This window comes from Schistocerca nitens, chromosome 1 (genome assembly GCF_023898315.1).
Source record: "Schistocerca nitens isolate TAMUIC-IGC-003100 chromosome 1, iqSchNite1.1, whole genome shotgun sequence".
NCBI classification, from domain to species: domain Eukaryota; kingdom Metazoa; phylum Arthropoda; class Insecta; order Orthoptera; family Acrididae; genus Schistocerca; species Schistocerca nitens.
Genome location: NC_064614.1, coordinates 735,540,420 through 735,563,523, shown reverse-complemented (window position 1 = coordinate 735,563,523; position 23,104 = coordinate 735,540,420).

The window sequence follows — 23,104 nt, the reverse complement described above, 5'->3', positions numbered from 1 at the left end:
TTGCGAAAGTGCATGCAGAACGGTGTTTGACTAAGGTTGTTGTGGAACCTAATTGCGCGACAACATACTGTGCGTGATTATACACTCCTGGAAATGGAAAAAAGAACACATTGACACCGGTGTGTCAGACCCACCATACTTGCTCCGGACACTGCGAGAGGGCTGTACAAGCAATGATCACACGCACGGCACAGCGGACACACCAGGAACCGCGGTGTTGGCCGTCGAATGGCGCTAGCTGCGCAGCATTTGTGCACCGCCGCCGTCAGTGTCAGCCAGTTTGCCGTGGCATACGGAGCTCCATCGCAGTCTTTAACACTGGTAGCATGCCGCGACAGCGTGGACGTGAACCGTATGTGCAGTTGACGGACTTTGAGCGAGGGCGTATAGTGGGCATGCGGGAGGCCGGGTGGACGTACCGCCGAATTGCTCAACACGTGGGGCGTGAGGTCTCCACAGTACATCGATGTTGTCGCCAGTGGTCGGCGGAAGGTGCCCGTGCCCGTCGACCTGGGACCGGACCGCAGCGACGCACGGATGCACGCCAAGACCGTAGGATCCTACGCAGTGCCGTAGGGGACCGCACCGCCACTTCCCAGCAAATTAGGGACACTGTTGCTCCTGGGGTATCGGCGAGGACCATTCGCAACCGTCTCCATGAAGCTGGGCTACGGTCCCGCACACCGTTAGGCCGTCTTCCGCTCACGCCCCAACATCGTGCAGCCCGCCTCCAGTGGTGTCGCGACAGGCGTGAATGGAGGGACGAATGGAGACGTGTCGTCTTCAGCGATGAGAGTCGCTTCTGCCTTGGTGCCAATGATGGTCGTATGCGTGTTTGGCGCCGTGCAGGTGAGCGCCACAATCAGGGCTGCATACGACCGAGGCACACAGGGCCAACACCCGGCATCATGGTGTGGGGAGCGATCTCCTACACTGGCCGTACACCACTGGTGATCGTCGAGGGGACACTGAATAGTGCACGGTACATCCAAACCGTCATCGAACCCATCGTTCTACCATTCCTAGACCGGCAAGGGAACTTGCTGTTCCAACAGGACAATGCACGTCTGCATGTATCCCGTGCCACCCAACGTGCTCTAGAAGGTGTACGTCAACTACCCTGGCCAGCAAGATCTCCGGATCTGTCCCCCATTGAGCATGTTTGGGACTGGATGAAGCGTCGTCTCACGCGGTCTGCACGTCCAGCACGAACGCTGGTCCAACTGAGGCGCCAGGTGGAAATGGCAATGCAAGCCGTTCCACAGGACTACATCCAGCATCTCTACGATCGTCTCCATGGGAGAATAGCAGCCTGCATTGCTGCGAAAGGTGGATATACACTGTACTAGTGCCGACATTGTGCATGCTCTGTTGCCTGTGTCTATGTGCCTGTGGTTCTGTCAGTGTGATCATGTGATGTATCTGACCCCAGGAATGTGTCAATAAAGTTGCCCCTTCCTGGGACAATGAATTCACGGTGTTCTTATTTCAATTTCCAGGAGTGTAGTTGAAGCTAAACTTTCAAACCGCTGTAGAAATAACACCACAGATCAGAATGGCGTCAAACTGCAACAGAATGTTATCGGAGAAGGGGGAAAACGTATGGCAGAAGAAAAAGAAATAGTTACAAAATGTAGCAATAGTTGGCGCTGTAAGCATCATAATTTAATAGTGGTCGGCTTCAAAAGACAAATGAATCATACAACAATACCTAAAGTCTACATTTGACGTTAAAGAAGCCGTACTACTCACTGTGCATGGGTATACAGGTGTGATACTGTTAGTTACGTAAGCCCATCTGCCACGGCAAGATCATATCACATCGGATGGAAAAAATCGGTTTTTAATTGTCCTGAGGCCAAAAACCTCATACAAAGCATCAGTCACATAGGTTTTGAATCCTGAGGCCAAAAACCGCATAAAAACCATTAATCAAAATCAAATCGGATTATTGATTTCCTTGTGACCGGTGCAAAACATGTTCAATATGCTCTTCACCGTTTTCTGCAACAAATTGAAATCGAGAAGCAACATGTCCCACAACTGATCGAAGTGTTTCCGGGGTCACATCCAGCATGTGTTGCGCAATGCGTGCCTTCAATGCAGCTAAGTTTGCATTCGGAACAGTGAACACAACATCATTCAGATAGCCCTACAGCCAGAAACCACACGGGTTAAGTTCACGTGATCGGGACAGCCAGGCCATAGGAAAATGGCGGCTGATAATTCTAGCATTTTCGAAATGGCGATTCAGCAGCTGCTTAACTGTATTTTCAATGTGCAGAGGTGCGCCTTCTTACATAAAAATGATCCCATCCACACATCCACGCTATTGGAAAGCTGGAATGACGTGGTTGCGCGGAAGACACTCACAGCGCTTACCAGTGACGGTACAGGTAACAGGACCGGAATCACCTGTTTCTTCGAAAAAATATGGCCCTGTGATAAGTGATGCCGTAAACCCGCACCGCACAGTGACCTTTTCAAGATGAAGTGGTACTGGTTGATTTGCGTGTGGGTTTTCCGTTGCCCATATTCGACAATTCTGTGTATGGACATATCCTGTCAGATGGAAAATCTTCCACAACCAATCATTGTCCACTTCCATGCGAGCAAGAAATTCTAAAGCAAAGGTCTCTCTTGCTGGCAGGTCAACAGGAAGCAACTCGTGCACATGGGTAATTTTGAATGGTCAGTAAAGACGGATGTTTCGTAGGATTTTACGCACCGTGCTCGTGGGTATGTCCAATGTTCGGGCAATTCTCCTTGCAATACACGTTTACACACAACCACTTGTCTCCTCCTGCATTGCTGTGGCCACTGCTTTCACTGACGTCGAACCAATTCGCTTCCTCCCTCTACCAGGTAGCATACCAAAAGAAGGCGTCTTTTCGAATTTCTCTTTTCGAATTCCTGAATAATTTTCTCCAGACCGAGGGCAGTCATCGGACCAACACCTTTTTTCAAACTCTTCAGTGTCCGGAACTTCTGCAGAGCGACGTGTGCACAGTCATCACTCTTGCAACGTCGATCAGTTGTAGAATTTTGGAACACGTATTATGTTCGAGTATAATGACTTTCCTGGAGACTAGAAATCTACTCTGTAGGAATCAGCATGGGTTTCGAAAAAGACGGTCGTGCGAAACCCAGCTCGCGCTATTCGTCCACGAGACTCAGAGGGCCATTGACACGGGTTCACAAGTAGATTCTGTGTTTCTTGACTTCCGCAAGGCGTTCGATACAGTTCCCCACAGTCGTTTAATGAACAAAGTAAGAGCATATGGAGTATCAGACCAATTGTGTGATTGGATTGAAGAATTCCTAGATAACAGAGCGCAGCATGTCATTCTCAATGGAGAGAAGTCTTCCGAAGTAAGAGTGATTTCAGGTGTGCCGCAGGGTAGTGTCATAGGACCGTTGCTATTCACAATATACATAAATGACCTTGTGGATGACATCGGAAGTTCACGGAGGCTTTTTGCAGATGATGCTGTGGTGTATCGAGAGCTTGTAACAATGGAAAATTGTACTGAAATGCAGGAGGATCTGCAGCGAATTGACGCATGGTGCAGGGAATGGCAATTGAATCTCAATGTAGACAAGTGTAATGTGCTGCGAATACATAGAAAGATAGATCCCTTATCATTTAGCTACAAAATAGGTCAGCAACTGGAAGCAGTTAATTCCATAAATTATCTGGGAGTAGGCATTAGGAGTGATTTAAAATGGAATGATCATATAAAGTTGATCGTCGGTAAAGCAGATGCCAGTCTGAGATTCATTGGAAGAATCCTAAGGAAATGCAATCCGAAAACAAAGGAAGTAGGTTACAGTACGCTTGTTCGCCCACTGCTTGAATACTGCTCAGCAGTGTGGGATCCGTACCAGATAGGGTTGATAGAAGAAATAGAGAAGATCCAAGGGAGAGCAGCGCGCTTCGTTACAGGATCATTTAGTAATCGCGAAAGTGTTTCGGAAATGATAGATAAACTCCAGTGGAAGACTCTGCGGGAGAGACGCTCAGTAGCTCGGTACGGGATTTTGTTAAAGTTTCGAGAACATACCTTCACCGAAGAGTCAAGCAGTATATTGCTCCCTCCTACGTATATCTCGCGAAGAGACCATGAGGATAAAATCAGAGAGATTAGAGCCGACACAGGAGCATACCGACAATCCTTCTTTCCACGAACAATACGAGACTGGAATAGAAGGGAGAACCCACAGAGGTACTCAGGGTACCATCCGCCACACACCGTCAGGTGGCTTGCGGAGTATGGATGTAGATGTAGATGGAGATGTACAAGCAGAGCGCGATCCTGCATTGAGGCTAACGTCACAGACGCGAAAGGAGGAAAAGCCGTGTACCCGGCGTTTTCATACCAACTTCGACGGGTCGTGCGCATGACAGGTGTTTTCATTTACATATTCTGACAGATACAGCACCATCTATCGATCAATTTTCACACTATTTTTTCTGCCATACGTTTTCTCCCTTCTCCGATAATATTCCGTTGCAATTCTACATCTACATCTACGTGATTACTCTGCTATTCACAATAAAGTGCCTGGCAGAGGGTTCAATGAACCACTTTCGTGCGATTTTGCCGGCCGAAGTGGCCGTGCGGTTAAAGGCGCTGCAGTCTGGAACCGCAAGACCGCTACGGTCGCAGGTTCGAATCCTGCCTCGGGCATGGATGTTTGTGCTGTCCTTAGGTTAGTTAGGTTTAACTAGTTCTAAGTTCTAGGGGACTAATAACCTCAGCAGTTGAGTCCCATAGTGCTCAGAGCCATTTGAACCATTTGAACCACCTTCAAGCTGTCTCCCTACCGTTCCACTCTCGAACGGCACGCGGGAAACACGAGCACTTAAATTTTTCTGGGCGAGCCCTGATTTCTCTTATTTTATCGTGATGATCATTTCTCCCTATGTAGGTGGATGTCAACAGAATGTTTTCTCAATCGGAGGAGAAAATTGGTGATTGAAATTTCATGAGAAGGTCCCTTCGCAACGAAAAACGGCTTTGTTTTAATGATTGCCAATCCAGTTCACGTATCATGTCTGTGACACTATATCCCCTATTTCGCGACGATACAAAACGACCCGCCCTTCTTTGTACTTTTTCGATGTCATCCGTCAGTCCCACCTGATGCGGATCCCACACCGCACAGCAATACTCCAGAATAGGGCGGACAAGCGTGGTGTAAGCAGTCTCATTGGTAGACCTGTTGCACCTTCTAAGTTTTGACGTCATTCTGACCGGTGGTGTTATTTTTACAGCGTTTTGAAAGTTTAACTTTAATTATAATCACCCTGGATTTGTATTTCAATGCTTATGATTGTGGACGAGCAGTAGGACTGCTCTAAATCGGTCGAACTGTCACTACTGTGGCCGACTACCTTCCCCATGCTTCCCTGACCCGATGGGACCGATGATCTCGCTGTTTGGTCCCCTCCCCCAGATCAACCAGTCTGCCAGAACCACTTCGTGGAAATTCAGGCAGGCTGGTTTGTATGCTCGGAACACTGTTAAATGCATCCCACTTCAACCACGCTATCGTCGAAAAAAAAGTTGGTGTCGGGAGCAAGTTGGAGGGGATCAGCAATAGTAGTCCAGAGTGATGTTCTTCGACAAATCCCAAATCACTGTGGCAAGCGATTCTGGCCGCCAGTTTGTGTGGAGAGAGAGAGGAGAACACGTTACACACCACAGAATGTCCATGAACGATATCCGTGCGGCCGAGGAGTTATGGTGTGGGGAGGCATTACGCACAGTGGCCTAACACCGCTGCGTACCTTTGCGCAAGATATCGTTAGAGCACAGACATATTGCAAAGAAATTATTCTGGATCATATCCGTCTTTTAGGGTGCGGTATGTCCCGAATTTTTGCTTATGGACGACGACACCCTCCCACAAGGACCGCTCAGGTGCCAGACACACTGGAAAGTGAATATATTGAGCGTATGGAGTGGTCTGCGTACTCCCCTGACTTAAATTCTATAGAGCAGGCCTGGGACGCTCTCGGCAGACGTGTTTCTAAACGAACGCATCCTGAAAACCTGCTTGAGAGAGGAGTGGGTCAATATCCCACAAGGACTCATCAATAGTTTGGTACCCAGCATAAGTAACAGGTGCAAAGTGTACATAAATGTCCAAGGCGGACGTATTTCTTAGAAAGAGTCCGATATCGCTCTTTTTGTTGGGAGTCTGGCCTGTGTCAAAAATAATCGTTATTTATGTCTGTTGTCCTGCTTTTCCATTTGCTATTATCTGTACCATTTTTCCTTATGAATACACCACTCCACGTCTATTTCGTTTGTACTGTATTTCATGTCGTCCATCATTGCTTGTGAATATTCCTGTTCAACAATGTATCTGTTCGTTATCAATTGTCAGACAGTGTATAAGATTCGGAAAAATCAATTTCCTTACGGAATAGTTTCCTCAAAATCGAATGAACAAGACTGCATGTCGGATAGCATGCACGAATCCCAAAACAGTGGATTTTAATTTTCTTCTCGAAAAGTAAAAATTTTACTTGAGAAACTAACTATAGAGACATATGTAGCTTTGATTCAGCTACACATATTTTTTCCTTAATCACATCGGATGACTTGGAATTCACCTCATCTTGTAATCGTGCAACACAAGTTGTGTGGAGCGACCAGCATCAGTATTGCATCGGGCGATATGGCAGAGATACCTGTCGGTGTCGTATCGCTGCGTCCCAGTGTGAACCAGTTTAAGTCTCTTCAACTGCGTTCCGCCGATCCGGTTTACTTACGCATCGCGTACAGTACCGCTTCAGTGTGAACAGCACAGCAAATGAGACAATCACGCAAAATCAGTATTAGGGAAGGCGAATAGGCGAATAGAAGACTTAGATGTGGTGAATAGGTTCATAGAAATTGCAATGCATTTGGGAAGAAAATTACGCACAAGGCGACTGTGCGCCGTGATCTAAAGTATTGTCCCTGTGTTTGGTGTCCTTATCAAGTAGGAGCAACGACAGACATTGAAAAAAATTATTGTTTATAAGACGCATGACACGCAAATGTTGATTTTGATTATATTTTATTCCGACCAGTTCGGCCATATACCATGTTCATTGTCGTGGAAAAATTATGTCTCGTGTAGGTCGCTTCAGGTCGTTGCTATTCACACAGATATCATACTTGTAATGTTGGAAATGAGCATTCTTTTAGTTTTGAAATGTAATGTTGACAGCAGATTAAATTTTCGATGACCGTGAATATGCTTTATGACCGTAATCGGTCGCAATAAGATATAAATATAGTCAGATTTTGTGTGTCGTGTATTTTATAAAGTATTTACAAGCCGGTAATTGCCTTAACGTACGTTTGGAGCACAGCATTGTACGGTAGTGAAACAAGGACTGTGGGAAAACCGGAACAGAAGAGAATCGAACCATTTGAGATGCGGTGCCACAGACGGATGTTGAAAATTAGGTAGACTGATAAGGTAAGGAATGAGGAGCTTCTGCGCAGAATCGGAGAGGAAAGGAATGTGTGGAAAATACTGACAAGGAGAAGCGTAGGACATCAGGAAATGTCTTCCATGGCACTAGAAGGAGCTGTCGAGGGAAAAAACTGTAGAAGAAGACAGAGATTGGAATACATCCAGAGGCTGGCATTGGAATACATCCATAGGTTGGCACAGGAGAGGAATTAGTGGCGAGCCGCATCAAAGCAATCAGAAGACTGATGATTAAAAAAAAGAAGCTGCCATAATACGATGTTCAAGAAAATTATTGGCTGTTAACCTTCAACATAACCAAATACACCGAAATGCGCGTAAATAGGCAGAAAGATCGAGTATCGAATAAACAACCGCAGCATAGTCACTTAAACCAGTGACATCCATTTAGCATCCAGGAGTGTCACTAATCATGGGAAATGGTCTACTGCCTGAGCTCACAGCTTTACTTTCGCCAGTACCGCTGTCCTGCTTTCGAAATCCCACAGAAGTTTCCTCACATACTTCAGCTGGTACGCTTCAAATCATCACAATACAAGAGGGAGAAGAGGCACTTGAAGATGAGGATAGTGAAGAAACAGACAGTGAAGTGGGGGACGAAATTTCCTCAAATGACGATACAATGTCTGATGAACTCTTCGTTGCTCCTGAAGAAACTGGGGATCCCTTGCAACAGCACCGGCCAGGTTGGCCGAGCGGTTCTAGGCTCTACAGTCTGGAACCGCGCGATCGCTACGGTCGCAGGTTCGAATCCTGCATCGGGCATGGATGTGTGTGATGTCCTTAGGTTAGTTAGGTTTAAGTAGTTCTAAGTTCTAGGGGACTGATGACTTTTGAAGTTAAGTCCCATAGTGCTCAGAGCCACCATTTTTGAGCCTTGCAACAGCCATATTTAGGCGACTATGAGTATAGAGATGTCGTTTTGGGGAAGGGTGGAGAGAGAATCTGTACGACGTTGCCATTGAGAACTTATGAACTTATACAACCAGAACTCCTCGAAGAAATATAATTACCGACCTTCCTGGTGGAAAAGAAGCTGCCAGAACAGGCAAGACTACTCTCTTCTTCACTGAATTATTCCTGAATGAAGGTATTACTCAGACACTTGTACTTTACTCTAATAAAGAAATCAATAAAAGACGGGGCTTTTGCCCGGAAGTTAGAGAGGTACACTGGATTCACTGATGACATAGAGGTGAGAGAGGTTATCAGATTTATCTCTGTTTGTGGGGCTATCAAGAACTCTGATGTGATTCTCGATGGTCTTTATTCCCGATAATTTGGTCTTTCATTTTTCAGAAGTGTGAGTCCAAAAATCGATTCGAATTCCTTCTTTCACCAATGAGATTTCGTTCTAAACAAACACGCGATGAGAGAGGGATAAATGTTAAATTACCCCTCATTCATGAAGTGTGGGACATTTTCAATGCAAACTGGGAGAAATATTATACCTCTTCCAAGAAGGAGGTGTCCCTTCAAACGTTTATTCCTAAAAAAAACGATAAATGTAGATTGAAGACTGTGTCACTTTGCGACGTTCGCACACTTTACATATTTTTGCAGTGGGATAGCCTACGTAGGTAAAAATACAATTCAGACGGAAAGCTCCTTCCATTGGCAAAATGTTACGTCGTTCGCCTGTGTGACAACATACAAAATACCAATCGCAATGTAACGGCAGACAACTGGTTTGGCTCGTACGAATTGGCTGAGGAGCCTTCTGAACGTAAACTCAGTTTTGTTGGCACCATGCGGAAAAACAAAAGAGAAACACCTCGTGGATTGCTCGCTGGGAAAGGATTAGATCCTATGACATCAAGATTTGTTTACCAGCCCGACAAAATACTCACCTCCTAAAAGAAGAACAAAAATGTAGTACTTTCATCCACGATCCATGATTCAGGAACCGCAGATCCTGATACACGGGAACTTGAAGTCGTTCAGTTCCATAATTTGACGAAATGAGCTGTTGATTGTTTCGACAGAATGTATCACTCTTACACAACAAAGCGTTACTCTTGTCGTTGGCCAGTGCGATATTTCTATGGCATACTCGACATGATGGGAATAAAGAGCTGGGTTTTATTCGCCTTAGCTGGAAGCAAATTGATTTTTGAAAAATCTTGCCAAAAGTTTGGCTGAACCTATGGAGCGAAGGCAAGCTGATGTGATGATTAGGAGAACCCTAAGTCTCGAAATAGGGTGGTTCTTGGAACTAAAGAAGATATCAGTCGTCCAGTCTCTTGTAAACCTAGCCTCAAGAAAAGGAGATGCCACATGTGCGACAGAAAAAAGGTAACAGTTGCAACAACATATGCACCAAATGTAACTATACAGTTTGCAAGGAGTACGAAAAATTAAGTCGATCATGTTTACTGTGTGATCTTGCGGATTCACAAGGTGAATCCGGAGAAGACTGATTCTGTGATGGAAGTTTGCAATATTAGCTTGTTCCTATTTTCAAAGTTTATGGTCTGTTCGAGTTTTGACATTTGGTATTATCAGTAGCATAAGCTGTTTTTGCTTCGTCGCTGAAAAGGCAATTTCCAAAACCGTGGCAGTTTTAATCAAACTGTACTCGAGTTTATTTTTGAAGTCAATATTTCGAGTTTATGTATTTTTCTACGTCTGATTCCGGTCGTTGATTGGCTGGCTGTAATTTGTTTCTGATGGCAATTTTCAAGAAATTTCTGAAAATGATGCCTGAAGTCTGAGTTTGCGATGAAAGTATGTGAAGTTTTGTAAGTACCTCTACCTATACGAGAAATAAGGCCGTTCTCATATTCATTGTTCACTCAAGTGTATATCTCTTCCCGATGTCAATAAAATACTTACCAGGCTTGGTGTTTTTCAATACGGTATATTGATAATTTTTAGTCTTTGGACCGTCTGACTACAACTGAATGAAACACCATTTTCATGCCACGAAAATTATGTTTCATTCAGTTGTAGTCACACGATCCAAAAACTAAAAATCATCAATACACCGTAATATTACACGCAGCTGAGGAAGACAGGATTACAAAAGTTGAAGCTGTTCGTTTTTATTCATTTCGTAATTTAACAATGTATCCACTTCCGTATCATTTTCTTGCATTATTGGTTTTCTGAAATGACAAAATGCTTCTTTCCATGTATTTTCAGTGCTAAAAACTGCTTGAAATTTCTAAATACGCTCGTAAACACCTGTGAATTTACTGTACAATGTTTTGACGCCGGTACGATGCTATCACTTGGCCCCGGAACCAAAAATGAAGGTAGGTTCCAGGCAGACCCCACGTGGGCGACGGCGGGTTAAGGTGGAAGTTCCATTTTAAATGCTCCGCACATATAATGTCAGATATTCAAGGGATGTAACTGCTTTCAACGACTGTTCGTCAGTCATGTAATCATTCAGTAATGGGTCTTTCCACCTTTCTATGCACAGTTCATTACATTTGTTAATGTCGAGGGTGAATAAATAATCCCCGATTCATGCTTCATTCTTCTGTAGGTGTTTCTGAATTTCGCTACAATTTTATATCGTTACGGTTCTCTCACGCAGATTAGCCGCATATCAGGTCATCGACAACGTCTCTACGGAGCGCTAGCTGCCATCCCTTCATGGCTGGTAGCTTCTCCATTGAACAAGGGATTATATAAACGGTCAGTTGTCTCCAGTATAGTGCTACATTGGTTCGGGAGCATTATGGTGAATTCCAATTAATTTCTTAGTCTCAGAGCACGTTGGGCGCTATAGGTCACATCTTCTGCATCTCAGTGCCGAGGTAATTCAGAGATACCGTGTCTTATGCATGTATATTTCGTGTTACATGCTACCAGCCACACACTAAGCACTTGAAGAATTCGCGCTAAAACAAACCCCAAGTGTTTCTTGCACCACAGTGGAATGAGCAAACTTCTAGGTTGATGGTCGAAATATTTAGCTGTTCGGCTGATGTGCTATGTCGGTAATTGGAAGACTCTTTAGACCAGAGTGAAATTTCCGAAACTCGCTGATCCCCGCTTGCCGCACACAGTATGACCTCGCCTCTGATCCAATGACCTTTTATCGCTCAGTATCGCGCTTCACCCGCATATGAATCACTCCCGCAGGCCTACGGCACAGACTTTTCGTTCTAAAACAATTTTAAGTTTTCCATTCCCTGAGTACGTTGTCAAGAACTTTTCCTAAAGTAGCATTAAGTAATGGTTTACATTGATAAATGAAAAATTGTAAATGTATCTATAGCTCGAAACGTTAAACGTTCAATACGATAAAGTTTTATCGAGCTGTAAGATACCTGAAACGGCATAAAGAAAGAAAACTCACCTCCAACGAAAAATAATCCTCAGCTCTTTAGCAGACAATTCGCTGGGAATGAAAGTTTCTACCAGCTTCGAACCCGGACGCTCGCCGTACTCACGAAATACTCCTTCCGGCTGAGCTTCTCAGTAAATAATACCTCTCTATTCTTTAAGTTAAATGGTCTCCCTTTAAGTATCTGGTATATAGTGAAGCATGGTGCAATGCTCGTTCGAGTGTACAGGTAATGGTTGGCGTGAATGAAATTTCGAATTAGATAATGGGAAAAATGCTGTTAAACTCGTCACCGACAGCAGGCTATCGGTATCACCGCACCATTATCTGCCAATACGAAGCTTTTTATCCTGAAATGAAACACAGTTAATCTTCCAGTCTAAAAACAACTTCGCTGAGGCTATACTATAGGGTCAAGTCTCACCAATAGCCAGCGTTGACATTTATTTGTATATTCAGTTATAATCCAGAAATCACGATATAAGTTTTGAATAATAATGTTGGCAATCTCGTAGCACAGTTTTATACACATATGTCTCCTATGAAGAGCGATACAGAGTGTCATTATTTCATTTCCTTGTAAAGGAATCAATAACGAACAAAAGACTGGCAGCAGCGAGTATAATACACATTGGGCGCATGAGATCGCTACTGCACACCTAATAAGAATTGTCCTGAAAAAGGAACTCGTATCTCGTAATACACCATGATATCCTACACCAGGCACGACTCAAGCTTTAATTTACCGGTACCTCTCACTAACATTCCCAACTTCTCAAACTTTTCCATACAGTCTTTATAGCGGCTATAATCAACGTTTGGGTTCACAAAATAATATGTAAGTGTACAAAAGGAACATATCAACGCTGCCCGTTAAAACTGCACGACCAGAAACGATAGTAAATAACTAATTTCTGCTTATGGTATGTCTGCAGTGTAGTAGGAAGATGATCAAATTTTCAACTAATTTAGGGCTATACAGAGTGCGAAATTTAGAGGTGCCAGCTCTGGCTGTAACAAAGGGACAAGATAAGGATGAATGACAGATACGGATTCGCCATTCCATACTGCCTCTATTCTATGTTAGAGTTCATCAGGCGTGGCGCTGACGAATAGTGGTAGCCCATCATCAGATGTTTCCAACGGTAAGACATGTGGAGCACGTTGTTCGCCAGGGCAACAGTCGAACATCCTTTGTTCTGCGGTAGTTCAGAACAGCACTGGCAACATGCGGTCGTGCGTAATTTTGTTGGAAGATAACGTCACGGAGACCTCAAAGATAGTGCACAGCCACCGACCTTTACACGTCAGCATGTGATCTCTGTTGTCCAATGACCGGCCACGTGGTGACAAAGGAGCTTGAGAGAAGAAGAAAAGAGCTGGGTGCAATGAAAGTGTATGATTATTTATTTAACGGAGATAATGAAACTGAAATGTATCTATAGTTAACGTCTATGTTGAAAATGTTGGGAGTGATGCATTAGAGCAGGGGTCGAAAATCAGTCCAGAATAGATAGAAATTACAGTTACCACGAATTCCGAAGAAGTATTTTGTAGTAGCAAGGAAGATCTGAGCAGGCGTGAAAACATAATGTTAAGTAATGTTGGTGAAGACGATGTACCTACAGTCTCATCAGGGGAAGATAGGAAATTTGAATTAAGGCTAGAGAATAAGAAACGTAAGGTAAAATTCAAAAGTATTCAAACAGGGGAGTGACGTGTCGATAGCACTCTAAAGGTTAACACCTGGAATAGTTCGGATATAAAGGCCTAAAAGGTTCTAGTTCTGTGTGCAAGGACGTACAAAAATTTGAGAGCATGGGCGTGCTCTAGGTGCATGGTGGTCGCAGATTCTTGAGGAATTAAGCGATAGTCGGCCGGTGTGGCCGAGCGGTTCTAGGTGCTACATTCTGGAACCGTACGACCGCTACGGTCGCAGGTTCGAATCCTGCCTCGGCCATGGATGTGTATGTGTGTGATGTCCTTAGGTTAGTTAGGTTTAAGTAGTTCTAAGTTCTAGGGGACTGATGACCACAGAAGTTAAGTCCCATAGTGCTCAGAGCCATTTGAACCAATTAAGCGATATAATGTAAACAATGGGATACGAATAGTTAACTGGAACTTTAAGTATCATATTTAGATGTGTAGAAGTTACTGAAGTACATAAATGCCTAACTGAAATAAAATTTGGTTTGAATTCATTACAGGGATAGTAGAATAAAAATTTGATCTCACATTAAGAAAGTCATTACTGTTTGTTACCCGGTAAACTGATGTTAACATAGAGCTCTTTTTGATAAATAAAAGGACTGTTGAGAAAGTTTCACATAATCAAGCATTTCAGCCGGGTAATTGTGTCATTTACAGTGCCACTTATGTGTGTGTCGATTCCACTGGGGAGGCCGTTCAGGGCTTGAACTCTTGGGATTCGTTAGAATGTAATTTACTGGTCACTTCCCGGACAGATGTCACATCTTCATTGTTAACTGTAGCTGCCAAATAACTTATGCGTGGTCGCAGTCCTCGGCGTCTGGTGCCAGGCTCGTCTCCGAGAGATTCTGCAACTCTAAAGTGTAGGGTGGCCGACACCAGAACGTCTTTGATGATGAAGTCCCATACTCCTTGACGGAGCGTAGGGGAACGATGCGGGAGACCCGCACCGCCGTACTACGATGAAGACGACACAACAACACCCAGTGATCTCGGGGCAGGTGAAAATCCCTGACCCCGCCGGGAATCGTACCCGGGACCCTGTGCTCGGGAAGGGAGAAATCTACCGCGAGCCCACGAGCTGTGGTCAGAACATCTTTAAGGTAGTGTGAAATGATTGAGAAAGTAACGATGAATTCTGTGCTATATAGTAAGACCGTGTGCTGTTCCAGAAAATACAAATATCGTTTCAAATGAGTCGATTTACTAAAGCAAACAATAAATTGTGTAAATGCACGCAAATGCTTAAAAAACATCTAAAATTCAGAGATCTACAGTTACTGTTACTCTAATTTAAATGTTCAAGTTAATTTAATACCAAATGTACATGTTAGTGTATTTGTACTGAATACTCGTAAATTCTTTAGGTAAGTCTCACAGCTTCATGTACCACCAAGTTGTTTGCACTGCTGTAAGACACCAATAGAGGATGTGCTCTATCATTAGTTATGCTAGGTGCTACTTAATGTCGCATCCAGGAAACTAAATGTCAAATTAAGTAGAAGTATTCTAATGTAATGAGTTGAGGTAGGAACCCTTCGTCGAACTGGACATAAGAAGCAGTTAACGTTTGTTGAGCGGCCGAGGACGAATTAACGAGCCTTGAGAGAGTCCCCAGGTTGCAGTGAAACATAACAGAGACTTAAGTCGGTTTTGGCATGAATAAATACGAACAGAAAACTATACCTCGGAAATGATTGCTGCTAAGCAGGTATGGAGAGAGCCTACGGACAATGACAAGATTAGCGCGAGCGACCGACTGGGTTTTACCGGCAGGGCGAGTAGAGGCGGACTCAGGGTAGCCGCGGTGGACCACAGGTAGCTGGATCCTGGAGTAAACGACCGGCTAACGGTAGACACATGCCTCACTTTAATAACTTGAACTGCGGCTAGAGAGACTGGTAGAGTGAGTGCAAGAGCATCAAATCAATCAACACAATGCATTACATCGTACAAAAAGTTGCCAACTGTAATCATAAACATATTTACAATTAGACCATTCATTCCACCACACATGTTTATACTTACTGAGTGATAAATAATTTTCTGATGCAAAATAAACCATACGGCCGGTAACAGCATTGCAGAGTAGCCATCACCGAGGCTAACATCCAATTTTACACTGTTAAATATTCTATGGCTCTGAGCACTATGGGACTTAACATCTATGGTCATCAGTCCCCTAGAACTTAGAACTACTTAAACCTAACTAACCTAAGGACAGCACACAACACCCAGCCATCACGAGGCAGAGAAAATCCCTGACCCCGCCGGGAATCGAACCCGGGAACCCGGGCGTGGGAAGCGAGAACGCCACCGCACGACCACGAGATGCGGGCAAATATTCTATAATATAAAGTTTATGCGAGATGTAGTTATAAAATAACGGGACTGATGCTGTCACATAGTAAATACGTGTGTGCCGAAGATGAACGACCAACAGCTGAGGAGCGTGAAACCTTCTCAGTCTAATACGGTACCCCGGTGCCTGTGGACAAATCAATATGGCCATGGTCTTCGTTTGTGTAAGAGCTGTTTTTTGGTTTTGCCAGGAAAATAATGCGTGTAATATAGAGCAACGAACTGTCGTCGAGTTTCACATGAAACTTGGATAAAACTGCTACTGAAACCTGTCTTTTACTAAAAGAAGTGTTTGGCGAAGACTGTTTATCATGTTTCCGAGTTTTTGAGTGGTTCAAGCGTTTCCAAGATGGCCAAGAAGACGTTGAAGATGACTCACGCCTGTGACTCCCCTCAACTTCCAAAACTGATGAAAATATTGGAAAAGTAGGTAATATAATTCGATCTGACTGTAGATTGAGTATTCAATCGATTGCTGAAACTAAGAAATTGATAAAGAATGCGTAAAGTAAATTATACATAAACAATTTAAAATGAGAAAAGTACGAGGTTTGGAACTTTAATAGTGGCAACTATTTATTTACAGCTCGTACAAAATAGATACGTGTTTCAAAGTTTTACTGACCTTCAGAGTAGTCACCAGCATTGTGTACAACCCGCTGACAGCGATGTGGAAGTCGCAGGATACTCTTAGCAGTGCCAGTTGTGTTGACAGTTCGAACGGCGCGGTCTATTGCCCGACGAATTTGTAGTTGTTCTGAAGCGAATGCCGTGAAGTGTTTCCTTCAGTTTAGAAATCGATTTGAACTTACGATGGCTTAAGTCAGGGAGTGCAGTAGGTGGTAAGCACTTACCAGCCCTATCAGTCAAACAAATCAGTAACAGCTTGCACTGTACGTATTTGAGCATTGTCCTGCAAAATTATGGTCAGATCCTCCAGAAAGTGTCATCACTTCTGTCTCTAAGCTGGTAGTAGGTTGTGTTCCAAAAATGAACAGCATAGAGACAGAAGTGATGACATTTTCTGCAAGACCTGACCATCATTTTGTAGGACAATACTTAAGCACGTACAGTGCAAACTGTTACTGATTTGTTTGACTGATGGGGCTGGTAAGTGCTTACCACCTACTGCACTCCCCTGACTTAAGCCCTCGTAAGTTCAACTCGGTGTCTAAACTGAAGGAAACACTTAACGGCTTTCACTTCAGAAATGCTACAAATTCATAGGGTAATAGACCCCGCCACTCGAACTGTCAACACAACTGGCACTGCTAAGAGTACCCTACAACTTCCACATCGCTGGCAACGGGTTGTACACAATGCTGGTGACTTACTTTGAAGGTCAATAAAATTTTGAAACACGTGTCTATTTTGTACGAGCTGTAAATAAATAGTTGTCACTACTAAAGTTCCAACCCTCGTATATGCGAAACTGCTGCCGAAAATTCTCACGACTGAACAAAAAGAAGGTCGTGAAAATGTTTGCAATGATCCTTTGAATACCATTGAAAATGATCCTAATTTATTGGAAAAAGTGATGAGACGAATTCTGATTTTTCACTTATGATCCAGAAACGAAGCACCAATTCATGCGTTGGAAGATAATTTCACCAAGCGTGAAAATAGCTCGAATAAACAAATCAAGATTCAAAGGGATTATAATAGGTTTTTTTCGATATTTATGGAATTGTGCATCTTCACTGGGTTCCTGAAGGTCAGGGTATAAATGAACATTACTTCCTTGAAGTTGTTGGTCCATTCCGTGAGAAAATATGAAAAATGCGACCCTAATTGTGGAAAAACAAGTCACTGGTTCTGCATGAAGACAATGCACCAGCTCATACCACATTTTCTACTAAAGAGGTTTGTAGAGTAGACTTTCATCTATTACCGGAGGTCAAATCTGCCTTAAAAGAGCCGGCCGGAGTGCCCGTCCGGTTGTAGGCACTACAATCTGGAGCCGAGCGACCGCTACGGTCGCAGGCTCGAATCCTGCCTCGGGCATGGATGTGTGTGATGCCCTTAGGTTAGTTAGGTTTAATTAGTTCTAAGTGACTGATGACCTCAGAAGTTAAGTCGCATAGTGCTCAGAGCCATTTTGCATTAAAAGGAACAAGATTTCAGTGCATCGAAACAGTGAAAGCAAAAGCGGTAAGCGTCATCAAGGAGTTCACAGAGAGAGACTTCAAAAAATGGCTCAAATGGCTCTGAGCACTATGGGACTTAACATCTAGGGTCATCAGTCCCCTAGAACTTAGAACTACTTAAACCTAACTAATCTAAGGACATCACACAACACCCAGTCATCACGAGGCAGAGAAAATCCCTGACCCCGCCGGGAATCGAACCCGGGAACCCGGGCGCGGGAAGCGAGAACGCTACCGCACGACCACGAGCTGCGGACAGAGAGTTCCAGCACTGTTTTCATCATCGGAAAATTTGCATGTAGCGTTGGTGAGATAGAGGGGGGGGGGGGGGGGGTTGCAGCAATAGTCCTGTTATTTTCTAGCCACTCCTCGAACGTCTAAGGATGTCGTACCAGATCCTTCTTCACAATTACACTAATAAAAGAAGTAGTATGTAGTTACTGGCGCATAGATTTATTAATCTGTGATCAGTGCTGATTACAATATGAATGAGGGCGCGTTAAAGCCGGTCGAAGTGGCCGTGCGGTTAAAGGCGCTGCAGTCTGGAACCGCAAGACCGCTACGGTCGCAGGTTCGAATCCTGCCTCGGGCATGGATGTTTGTGATGTCCTTAGGTTAGTTAGGTTTAACTAGTTCTAAGTTCTAGGGGACTAATAACCTCAGCAGTTGAGTCCCATAGTGCTCAGAGCCATTTTGGCGCGTTAAAGTCGCAAAGAGATCGATGTTAATAAGAAATGTAATTAAAATGATAGGAATTGGTGTCGGCAGATCGTCACTGCATAAACTGTCCTAGCGGTTCTAGGCGCTCAGTCCGGAACCGCGCGACTGCTACGGTCGCAGGTTCGAATCCTGCCTCGGGCATGGATGTGTGTGACGTCCTTAGGTTAGTTAGGTTTAAATAGTTCTAAGTTCTAGGGGACTGATGACCACAGATGTTAAGTCCCATAGTGCTCAGAGCCATTTGAACCATAAACTGTCAATTAGAATATATAGCTCTTTAGTTAGAGAATCATTAGAGTAGGAATGGAAGTACATTTGTATACATGTGGAAGTATTGTACGAAGTGCTTACCTTGGTGGGGAGCTGCTGAACTCGTACTGGATGAAGTGTCACAACATTGGTGCTTGTTGATGGTGGAAGAGGCGCTCTTGGGAGCAGGATTGACGAAGATAAGGGACAACAGTTCCGGACATGCCATCGGAAAGTGCGGCAGAGTGGTGTGATTGAATTTATGTAGAGAAACTTTGGTTCTGATCCACCGGCTTCTAAGAATGCAGATGAAGAAATTTATATATTGAGTACATGTCGTGGCTTGATTCTGAGTGGGGATTCTGTCATTTTTCGTGTCACACAAGATAATTCAACGACTATGATATATTTCACACCATTCAGTAGGATTTTGGACATTACTGAATAAACCATCTGTTCTGAAAAGTTAAATCTGCAGTGCTGCCTATGTTGATCACAAATGTTTCCCCGTTTTTTTTTACGTTCACTGATTTATAATTCGTATAACTTGTCTACTCTCAATTATTCGACGGAAGAGTCACCTTTTAATAATATATTTTGCTAATACAGCAACAGGGTGTAAAGCAGATGGTGTACAGCTCGTCCCTAGAACAATTACGAGGCGAGCTTTATTAAGAACCATCCATTTGCCCTTCTGTCTCAGACCAGTAACGTTTCATACGCTTCGTGGTGTCGCCACTGTTTTAGTGGTCTGTTATTTAATATATTTAATTTTTTCCTTTGGTTCTGTTTAACTGGGGATCGTCCGGTGCGTATCGTAGTCATAGACTGCTGCTTTTGTGTTTGTCTCGCGAATCAGACATGTTGAGAGGACGAGCTCCATGAGGCCGCGTAGATGCTGTCCTTTTTTAACAATAATTATTGATTTTTGGCTTGGTGAGAACTGGTTATTTAGAAAAAGCATAAGATGTGTTAATTAGCGCCGTTGTGCAAAACATAACATCGATCTCACTAAAATATCCTATACATTAGCAGAAATAACTTGACTATTTTGATGAAGTAATGATGAAAAGGAGACCACAAATAAGTCGTCTTCTGAGCCAGCTACCTTCTCTAAGAACGGACTGGACCTGCTATTGAGGAATAGCTCATAAAAGGGAACGAATATACTGTTAACTTAGTACTTCGAGATCAGGAGCTAATAGTCGGAAATTAATATTTAGTCTTTTATTGACATAAGCAACTTAAACCTCACAGGAACAACCTAAGCTCGCAGCAATTGTTGAAAATGTCACCAGCATAAATGCACAAATTACAACGGTCGATAAACATCTGGTCTCTCTCTCTCATAAGTCGCTATTGTGATGTTGTACAATGAGACTGGCACTTAGGACCTTGCCAACCAGTTACTCTTCAGTTTCTATTGGAGTTTCCACCCTTAACCAGTTTTGAAGATTTCCTCTGTACATTGTCACTTTTCCGGGTACGATATACTGTTGCTCTTCACATTAATGCAAATTCCAGCAACAAGTAATACTCCTTATTAAGTCGAACGCATGCAAATACTGTGTTGCATCAGAGCAGCTAAAAATGTATGTACTATGCACATAAAGGAGAAAAAGAGAGCTGCAAGTTACGGAATGAAAGGCAGTTGCGTCATTCAGAATGCAGCCGATAAAAACGCCATATTGACTAAAATAAAAAATTATTACGCCTGTTGACGAAGGAGAGAACCCGAAAAGCGTCTTAGCATAAATGTGGAACATTGTTCTACCTCACGGCTTCCCCATCCCCGTTACCCAAGGTGTGGTAGGGGTATAATACCATCACAGTATTTTTTATACAAATAATTACTTAAAAATACAAATAATGAATCATGTGTATAAAAAAGTGGGGCGAAATTGCTCCAAACGTACATAGATTTTGCTTGCACGCTCTTTTCACCTACACCTCCAACGCTATATGAAGTGTATGGTTTTTATACCCACGATGCTTCTGTTCAGATAGTAAGTGACATGTTACAACGTTTGGCTGAAATCGACCTAATGGTTTAAAATGAGATGTGTAACGTACACATATAGCAATGATTGACAGTTAGGCATCCTAGCATCTCTATGGTTTAGTGTGGGTTGAAAAGGCATAATTCAAGACTCCTGGAGAAATCTCGTCAAATTTGATGTACATACGATTCATTATTTCTATAAAAATACTGTGGGAGTAAGATACAACTATTAGCCCTGGTTGAGGGAGTGAGGATAAGGAAGGGTGTCAAGTGGAAATGTTCGAAACTGGCCAGTGAGTATTTATTTCCTGAATCCCTTCGAAGAATGTTTCACGAACACAGAGTTAATATGTTTTCCGAGAATTTTTCTAAAATGAAATAAGTGTTGTTTTCAAAACTCCACAACTTTAAATTTAAACCCAGACTCTTCTGAATAACCACTTTTTAAACAAGAAATGAGAGTGAATGTAAAAAGTATTTGTTCAATTTCCACATCTAAAATGTCGAACCATTGCCAACGACTTTCTCCATATGTCTTACCCACCCAGCATCCAGACACCTACTATCGGACATTAATATGATGTGTGTCCACCCTCCGCCTTCATGATAGTTCAAACTTTGCTGAGGACACATTCAGTGCAGTGTCTGAATGTCTGTGGGAGAATAGGAGCCCATTCTTCCTCAAGAACCGGGTAGTGATATAGGACTCTGCGGTCTGAAGCGAACTCGACTTTCTAACTCATGCAATAGATAATCCACTGGGTTTAGATCAGATGGCTCGATGGGCAGGTACATTTCAGGAGTAATATTATCCGCAAACCATTACTTTACAGATGCTGCTTTATGACACGGTGCATTGTCTTGCTGATACATTCATCGTCCCCGAACTGTTCCCCTACTGTATGTAGCATATAATACTGTAAAATGTGTTCATATCCTTCCACAATTAGCGTTTTCTTAAGCGCAATAAGGGTACCTCACGCTAACCATGAGAAACTCGTCCATACCGTAAGACCAATTCCTCTGTATATTTCACTGTTGGCACTACACATGAAGGCAGGTAAGATTCTCCAGGCATTCACCAAACCCAAATTCTTCCATCAGGCTGCCACTGCGTGTTGCATGATTCATCACTACAAATCACTCGTTTCGTCATCCACTGTCCACTAGTGCCGCTCGTTACTCCACCTCAAGCGTCGCTTAGTACTGGCTATATAAATGTGTGGCATATGAGGAGCCGCTTGACCGTTTTACCACGTTCTTTTAACTCCCTGCGGACAATCAGTCTGCTAGTTGGGAAGCTGGTTACAAGTTTTTGCAACCACCCTCCATAGTGCTCGCCGGCCCTTGTCCGTCAGAACACCAGGTCAGCTGGTGCTGGTTTAGTTGTGATTGTTCCTTCGCGTTTCCACCTCACAGTCACGTCACCAACTCGATTTAGGCAGTTGTAGAAGGGTTGAAAAGACCCTGAGCAATTTGTTACTGAGGTTCCATCTAATGACTATACCACGTCCGTAGTCACTCAGTTCTCCTGAACTGTCTCATTCTGCTGCTACTGCGTCTCTGCTGGCAAGACAAAATTCCCCGCCTCCTTTTATACCAGAGGGTCCGCCTAGTAAAGCTCTATGAAGAGTAAATGAAACTATATGATTCCAGAGACCTTTTCAGGTCTCAAACGTCTATGTGCACACATGCAGACTGAAATCGTGAATGAAAATATGTACCAAGGCAGTGCACCAACCACTACGGCACCTAGCATAGTGGCTTTGCACAATTGTAACTGTGCCAGGATGGCGTAGTGGTTTGCGCATCTGCCTAGTGAGCAGAGGGGCCCGATTAGAACCCTGGACTTAGTAAAATTTTCATTCGTCACTTCAGTATGCGTATATACATTATACACTGAAGGACCAAAGAAGCTGGTACACCTGTCTAATATCGTGTAGGATCGCCGCGAGCAAGCAGAAGTGCCGCAACAAGCTGTGGCATGGACTCGACTAATGTCTGAAATAATGCTGGAAGGAATTGACACCCCGAATCCTGCAGGGCTGTCCATAAATCCGTAAGAGTAAAAGGGGGTGGAGAACTCTCCTGAACAGCACGTATGCTCAACAATGCCCA